Source organism: Haliotis cracherodii, unplaced genomic scaffold (genome assembly GCF_022045235.1).
Source record: "Haliotis cracherodii isolate W230 unplaced genomic scaffold, xgHalCrac1.p SCAF_1, whole genome shotgun sequence".
In the NCBI taxonomy this organism is placed as follows: Eukaryota; Metazoa; Mollusca; class Gastropoda; order Lepetellida; family Haliotidae; genus Haliotis; species Haliotis cracherodii.
The window spans coordinates 22,187,303-22,196,056 of NW_027266264.1; positions in this window are offsets into that span (position 1 = coordinate 22,187,303).

Consider the following 8,754-nt stretch of genomic DNA (forward strand, 5'->3'; position numbering starts at 1 on the left):
TTAGCTGGCAGTACATGTTGTACGCATGGTAAATATAGACAATCCACAAGTGTATATTAGGTGACAGTACATGTTGCACGTAGGGTAAATATAGACAATCCACAAGTGTATATTAGGTGACAGTACATGTTGTACGCATGGTAAATATAGACAATACACAAGTGTATATTAGGTGGCAGTACATGTTGTACGCATGGTAAATATAGACAATCCACAAGTGTATATTAGGTGACAGTACATGTTGCACACATGGTAAATATAGACAGTCCACAAGTGTATATTAGCTGGCAGTACATGTTGTACGCATGGTAAATATAGACAATCCACAAGTGTATATTAGGTGACAGTATATGTTGTACGCATGGTAAATATAGACAATACACAAGTGTATATTAGGTGGCAGTACATGTTGTACGCATGGTAAATATAGACAATACACAAGTGTATATTAGGTGGCAGTACATGTTGTACGCATGGTAAATATAGGCTATCCATAAGTGTATAGTAGGTGCGTTTCATGTTGCACGTAGGGTAAATATAGACTATGACAAGTGTATATTAGGTGGCAGTACATGTTGCAGGCATTGTAAATATAGACAATCCACAAGTGTATATTAGGTGGCAGTACATGTTGCACGTAGGGTAAATATAGACAATACACAAGTGTATATTAGGTGGCAGTACATGTTGCAGGCATGGTAAATATAGACAATCCACAAGTGTCTATTAGGTGGCAGTTCATGTTGCACGTAGGGTAAATATAGACTATCGCAAGTGTATATTAGATGGCAGTACATGTTGTACGCATGGTAAATATAGGCTATCCACAAGTTTGTAGTAGGTGCGTTTCATGTTGCACGTAGGGTAAATATAGGCTATCCACAAGTGAATTTTAGGTGGCAGTACATGTTGCAGGCAGGGTAAATATAGACAATCCACAAGTGTCTATTAAGTGGCAGTTTATGTTGCACGCATGGTAAATATAGACATTCCACACGTGTCTATTAGGTTGCAGTTCATACTGCACGCATGGTAAATATAGACAATCCACAAGTGTATATCAGGTGGCAGTTCATGTTGCACGCATGGTAAATATAGACATTCCACAAGTGTTTATGAGGTGATAGTTCATGTTGTGTGCATGGTAAATATAGACAATCCACAAGTGTATATTAGGTGGCAGTACATGTTGCACGCATGGTAAATAGAGACAATACACGAGTGTATGATAGGTGATAGTACATGTTGCACGCATGGTAAATATAGACAATACACGAGTGTATGTTAGGTGATAGTACATGTTGCACGCATGGTAACTATAGACAATCCACAAGTGTATGTTAGGTGAAAGTACATGTTGCACGCATGGTAAATAGAGACAATACACAAGTGTATGTTAGGTGATAATATATTTTGTGTGCATGGTAAATATAGACAATCCACAAGTGTATATTAGGTGATAGTACATGTTGCACGCATGGTATATATAGACAATCCACAAGTGTATGTTAGGTGATAGTACATGTTGCACGCATGGTAAATAGAGACAATACACAAGTGTATGTTAGGTGAAAGTACATGTTGTACGCATGGTAAATAGAGACAATCCACAAGTGTATGTTAGGTGAAAGTACATGTTGCACGCATGGTAAATAGAGACAATCCACAAGTGTATGTTAGGTGAAAGTACATGTTGTACGCATGGTAAATATAGACAATCCACAAGTGTATATTAGGTGACAGTACATGTTGCACACATGGTAAATATAGACAGTCCACAAGTGTATATTAGCTGGCAGTACATGTTGTACGCATGGTAAATATAGACAATCCACAAGTGTATATTAGGTGACAGTACATGTTGTACGCATGGTAAATATAGACAATACACAAGTGTATATTAGGTGGCAGTACATGTTGTACGCATGGTAAATATAGACAATCCACAAGGGCATTTTAGGTGGCAGTACATGTTGCACACATGGTAAATATAGACAGTCCACAAGTGTATATTAGCTGGCAGTACATGTTGTACGCATGGTAAATATAGACAATCCACAAGTGTATATTAGGTGACAGTACATGTTGCACGTAGGGTAAATATAGACAATCCACAAGTGTATATTAGGTGACAGTACATGTTGTACGCATGGTAAATATAGACAATACACAAGTGTATATTAGGTGGCAGTACATGTTGTACGCATGGTAAATATAGACAATCCACAAGTGTATATTAGGTGACAGTACATGTTGCACACATGGTAAATATAGACAGTCCACAAGTGTATATTAGCTGGCAGTACATGTTGTACGCATGGTAAATATAGACAATCCACAAGTGTATATTAGGTGACAGTATATGTTGTACGCATGGTAAATATAGACAATACACAAGTGTATATTAGGTGGCAGTACATGTTGTACGCATGGTAAATATAGACAATACACAAGTGTATATTAGGTGGCAGTACATGTTGTACGCATGGTAAATATAGGCTATCCATAAGTGTATAGTAGGTGCGTTTCATGTTGCACGTAGGGTAAATATAGACTATGACAAGTGTATATTAGGTGGCAGTACATGTTGCAGGCATTGTAAATATAGACAATCCACAAGTGTATATTAGGTGGCAGTACATGTTGCACGTAGGGTAAATATAGACAATACACAAGTGTATATTAGGTGGCAGTACATGTTGCAGGCATGGTAAATATAGACAATCCACAAGTGTCTATTAGGTGGCAGTTCATGTTGCACGTAGGGTAAATATAGACTATCGCAAGTGTATATTAGATGGCAGTACATGTTGTACGCATGGTAAATATAGGCTATCCACAAGTTTGTAGTAGGTGCGTTTCATGTTGCACGTAGGGTAAATATAGGCTATCCACAAGTGAATTTTAGGTGGCAGTACATGTTGCAGGCAGGGTAAATATAGACAATCCACAAGTGTCTATTAAGTGGCAGTTTATGTTGCACGCATGGTAAATATAGACATTCCACACGTGTCTATTAGGTTGCAGTTCATACTGCACGCATGGTAAATATAGACAATCCACAAGTGTATATCAGGTGGCAGTTCATGTTGCACGCATGGTAAATATAGACATTCCACAAGTGTTTATGAGGTGATAGTTCATGTTGTGTGCATGGTAAATATAGACAATCCACAAGTGTATATTAGGTGGCAGTACATGTTGCACGCATGGTAAATAGAGACAATACACGAGTGTATGATAGGTGATAGTACATGTTGCACGCATGGTAAATATAGACAATACACGAGTGTATGTTAGGTGATAGTACATGTTGCACGCATGGTAACTATAGACAATCCACAAGTGTATGTTAGGTGAAAGTACATGTTGCACGCATGGTAAATAGAGACAATACACAAGTGTATGTTAGGTGATAATATATTTTGTGTGCATGGTAAATATAGACAATCCACAAGTGTATATTAGGTGATAGTACATGTTGCACGCATGGTATATATAGACAATCCACAAGTGTATGTTAGGTGATAGTACATGTTGCACGCATGGTAAATAGAGACAATACACAAGTGTATGTTAGGTGAAAGTACATGTTGTACGCATGGTAAATAGAGACAATCCACAAGTGTATGTTAGGTGAAAGTACATGTTGCACGCATGGTAAATAGAGACAATCCACAAGTGTATGTTAGGTGAAAGTACATGTTGCACGCATGGTAAATAGAGACAATCCACAAGTGTATGTTAGGTGAAAGTACATGTTGCATCCATGGTAAATATAGACAATACACGAGTGAATGTTAGGTGATAGTACATGTTGCACGCATGGTAAATAGAGACAATACACGAGTGTATGTTAGGTGATAGTACATGTTGCACGCATGGTAAATATAGACAATACACAAGTGTATGTTAGGTGAAAGTACATGTTGCACGCATGGTAAATAGAGACAATCCACAAGTGTATGTTAGGTGATAGTACATGTTGCAGGCATGGTAAGTAGAGACAACCCACAATGTATGTTAGGTGATAGTACATGTTGCACGCATGGTAAATATAGACAATACACAAGTGTATGTTAGGTGAAAGTACATGTTGCACGCATGGTAAATAGAGACAATCCACAAATGTGTGGCAGTGTTGTTCAGAAGTGTATTTTCTGTATTTTTTACATGTTTGTAATGAAATTATGTTTTGATCTTTTACTGTGTTGCATTAAATTACATAAACATGTATAGCTGCTGCGTTCTACAGCGCTGCTTTCAGCAGAATAATGACAGAATCTCTGGTCTCTTGACCAGGTTGACAACCACAACAGTCATTGGCTATGTGTCCTATTTCATCTCTTTAGATCGTCTTAACAGGTTAGTAATGTTTTATACGTATTGTTATAATGTACTTGTATCCATTTGTGTAAACAGTTGTAGTGTTACAAAGTCTTAATACTTATTTAGATAAGTTATTACATATAGTCATATAATTGCAGCCATTTAAATGTTTTAACTAGGTCAGTAAGTTTCTAGAGACATTCAGTACTGTATATCTTCACCTTTCCTCAATGTTTCGTTTGGGAATGAGTGAGCGAATGCGTATGTATTTATTATGTATGTGTTTGTTTATAACTATGTTATTTATAGATAATTTACACCGCGTATAGGTATGTTTATGTAACACATAGTTCATGTTTGCTAAGATTACCAGTTTTTTTGCTAAATGAGTATATTTTTCTATATATACTGAACAACAAATGTTCCAGTGACATTGAAAAAGATTTAATGCAAAGTTATGTTTTTTACCAAATCTGAAACAATTTCGGTTTGTAACAGATAAAAGACTCAAATGGTGTAAAAAACCATGAACATGCCAAAATGTCAATTTACAAATCAATAGCGTGTGTGTCCACCTCTGCTTGCGATGCAAGCAACACATCTTTGTCTCATGCAACGGACCAGGCGTCGCACAAAATCCTGTGGGATATCTGTCCATATCTGCTGGAGCATGTTTCGAAGTTCCTGGAGTGTCTGTGGAACACGTGGTTGACGTCGAAGGCGCCGATCCATCTCATCCCACGTGTGCTCGATTGGTGAGAGATCAGGGGAGCAAGCCGGCCAGGGGATGACATTCACGATGTTTTGTTGAAGAGAATCCGGAACAAGTCGAGCAATATGAGGCCGGGCGTTGTCATGTTGAAAGGTAATGCCTGGGCCATGACGACGCAAAAACGGAAGAACAAAAGGGCCGATGATCTCGTCGCGGTTGCCCTGTCCATTGAGATTTCCCTCTACCACTTTCAAACGGGTGCTCTATCTTGCTGTAATCCCACCCCATACCATAACGCTGTCGCCCCTGAACCGATCTTCTTCCATGACACAATGATTGACGTAACATTCACCTTGACGTCGCTACACTCGAATCCGTCCATCCCTGTGGCTGATGTGAAAACGATACTAGTCAGTGAACAGAACTTGTCTCAACTGCATGGCCGTCCAGCGTAGACGCTGTCTGCACCACTGTGGACGTGCTTGACGATGGTTTCCTGTCAAAATGGGATGTCTGGCGGGTCTTCTGGCGACAATCCCTGCACATCTGAGGCGGCGACGTACGGTTTGTGAAGATATTCGTCGAAGGCCAGGGATGCTTCTTGCAGTCACTGTTGCTGGCTGGAATCGATATCGTAGGTGTGTTGTTCAAATCCAGTTATGTTGTCGATTATTGGTTACGCGTGGCCTGCCACTCCGAGGATGGTCTCTGACTGCATTCGTCTGTTGCCAACGTTGCCATAAACACCAAAATGGTGTTTCTGTGGACCTTAAATTGCCTTGCAACATCACGTTGACTCGATCCTGCTTCAAGCATACGAATGGCTCACAGACGCTCATTTTCGGACAGGCGTGGCGTTTCGTAATGTTGAATAATTGCGTAATTTTGTTTTTGTTTTTTTCTGAGTGGTTGTTGTCAGCACGATGCTAAACAATTCATATCGAATCCCGTTAACGCACGTTTTTATACCCATGGCTTGCATGAAAGTCAACTTTTGCATGGAATGCATGCTTTTCTGTAGCAGTTGCGTTTTTGTGCCTTGATTCCATACATGTACTACAATATTTTGAAAAAAAATTTACTTGTTTGAAAAATACACTAAAATATTGGTGTCACGGGAACTTTTGTTGTTGAGTATATTTGTATTTAGATGCAGGCATCTTAGTCTGGTCAGTTCATATTTGCTGACCTCAGTTCGCGCCCAAGTTTCACCTACAGGGTTTGCGTGTATTTTCTTGTGCATTAATGTTATCAATAATATTATTTATCATCATACATGTATGGGGATACAAATATATACATAGTTATTGTATCTTACACACATCATTCAATGCATTGGTAAAAAACAATAGTCCAGTCTATTTCTATGATGCCGTCCGTGTGACGATGTGAATGAATATAACTATATCTGAATGTGAATGTGGCGTACCCTTACATATACACTCTTCAAAAAAAGAAAGGCACAGGTAGATTTTAAGTAAATTTATTGCATCAAATAAAGTCGATATATTTAATTAAATACCATAGGTACCAATATGAAATTTTGGAGCTCGATAATCACATGATGTCGTTGTACAAAGGCATTGAAATATGTTGTCATGACATATAAGGCCACACGGTTGCGCTCGTCACGATATGGCTGAAATATTGCCGATGTGACGTAAAGCATTAACTCACTCACTCACTCACAAGGTTGCGCTGAACTCAGTATATCTACCGCCCCGGGCAGCAATCATGGCTCTGCCTCTACTCGGCACTGACTGGATAAGTGTACGAATTCTGTCCTGCGGAATACTGCGCCATTCTGCTTGTAATGCGTTGGCCAGTTGTGGGAGTGTCTGTGGCGTGTTCTGATGTTGACGGCCAGGGCAATACGTAGATGTTGGCGTTATGAAAGTAGTCTACCGTGACACGAGCTGTGTTCTCTGGAGCGTTGTCCTGTTGAAACAGCTCCTGCTGGTCAATAATTGGAAGAAGGTGAGCTCGAACAATTTGATTCATGTAGCGATTTGCTGTCAAATTTCCCTGAAGCACAACTAAGTCAGATCTCGTGGTGTAGGTTGATATGCCAACCCCCCCCCCACCCCCACCCCCACCCCCCCACCGAATTTGTCAAATTCACGTACACAATGTGGGGCATAACGCACATTTCGACGACGATAACCATGTTGTCTTTCATCTAGCGGACTCGTCTCCAGTTTCTAAAATTTCAAGGCTGAAAGGTAAAAACAGAGACGATAACTGGTCTTCTGGATCGGATTCCAGCCTCGCGAAGATGGTTCCTGGCAGTCTGGTCCGATATCCTCCTCAAACCAGGGATAACTCTCGGTCGGCCGGTTCTCGAACGGTCTGCAGTGGAATTGAACTGTGTGTCGATCCCAAAGGCGGTATATGGTGCTTAGGTTGAAGTTGCGTGCAACAGAAGACTCATCTCGTTGGAGATGTCCTATGGCGATGTTCCGATTGGCAGCACTGAGTCTTGGCATTTTCGGACTTAAAAAATGTTGACAAAAGAATGACAAATTATTGGCTTATGCTTGCCTTTTTATAGTCACTACCACGAGTTACGAATGCCATAACTTGCACGTGCATTTTCCTTTACTGTTTTCCTCCATGACATTTTTGAGCAAGTGTGAAAACAATGCCGTTTAAGACATTGCAAATCGACAACGGCTGCGTTTTGACGCACCGTTTGTCGAATATAAGGCCACAAACATTTTCCAATAACATATATACAATATATATACCGGATTTTTTGTTGTGGTCAGGTTCAATGAACTTCATACCTGTGCGTTTCATTTTTTTGAAAAGTGTATATGTCCATGTGTGTGTGTGTTTGTGTGTGTGTTTATGTATTTATATATGTATATTTATATTTATTAACATATATATATATTTACGTGTGTATTTACGTAAGAATAATTATGTTTCAAGGAGTTTGTTCTGACCGTCGTCATTAAATCCTCCTTACATAGAACGACCAGTGTTATTTATTTAACATCCCTGGTTATAGGGAATGAGTGAGTCTGGTTTTACGCCGCTTTTAGCAATATTCCAGCAATATCACGGCAGGGGACACCAGAAATGGGCTTCACACATTGTACCCATGTCGGAATCCCTATACTTTAAACGTTGTTATAAAAGTACATTAACTGAAGAAGATGTTATCCATAAATCGTCTACTGGGTCCCCCGTCAACTTCCAAAAATGCTTACAAAACAGTTAAAAAATGGTTATTCGTTGGTGCGGTAATTGATACGGGTATTGGGTTTGCAGTGTTTCGGCGACTGTTTTCAGCCTTGTAACGTTTTGGTAACATTTGTAATGTTTTGGTCAAATCCAATTTCATGTGTAAACATTCTTACCAATTCAGCGAGCCTGACCCCCCGATCCCGCCAGTCGCCTCTTATGACATTCATAGTCGCCTTTTAAAAACAACATACATTTTGTGAAATTCAAACTGGAGATAAAGGTATGAAATCAGAGTACATTATAAGAAGCTTAAAGCGGTCTTTAACCAGCAGTAAAGCTCTTTTAAGACAGGACCTTGCTTATCGACATGAAAAATCAATTTATGAGAACCAACAACATGCGCGAGTTTGAATAGAATACGTTACTTTTTATAATCAACACACAGCTAGCGTTGTTTTGCATCCTAACCAAGGCTGTCAGGAGTTTTCGAGGAACCAATCAAATAACAGTATTGCCTGTCT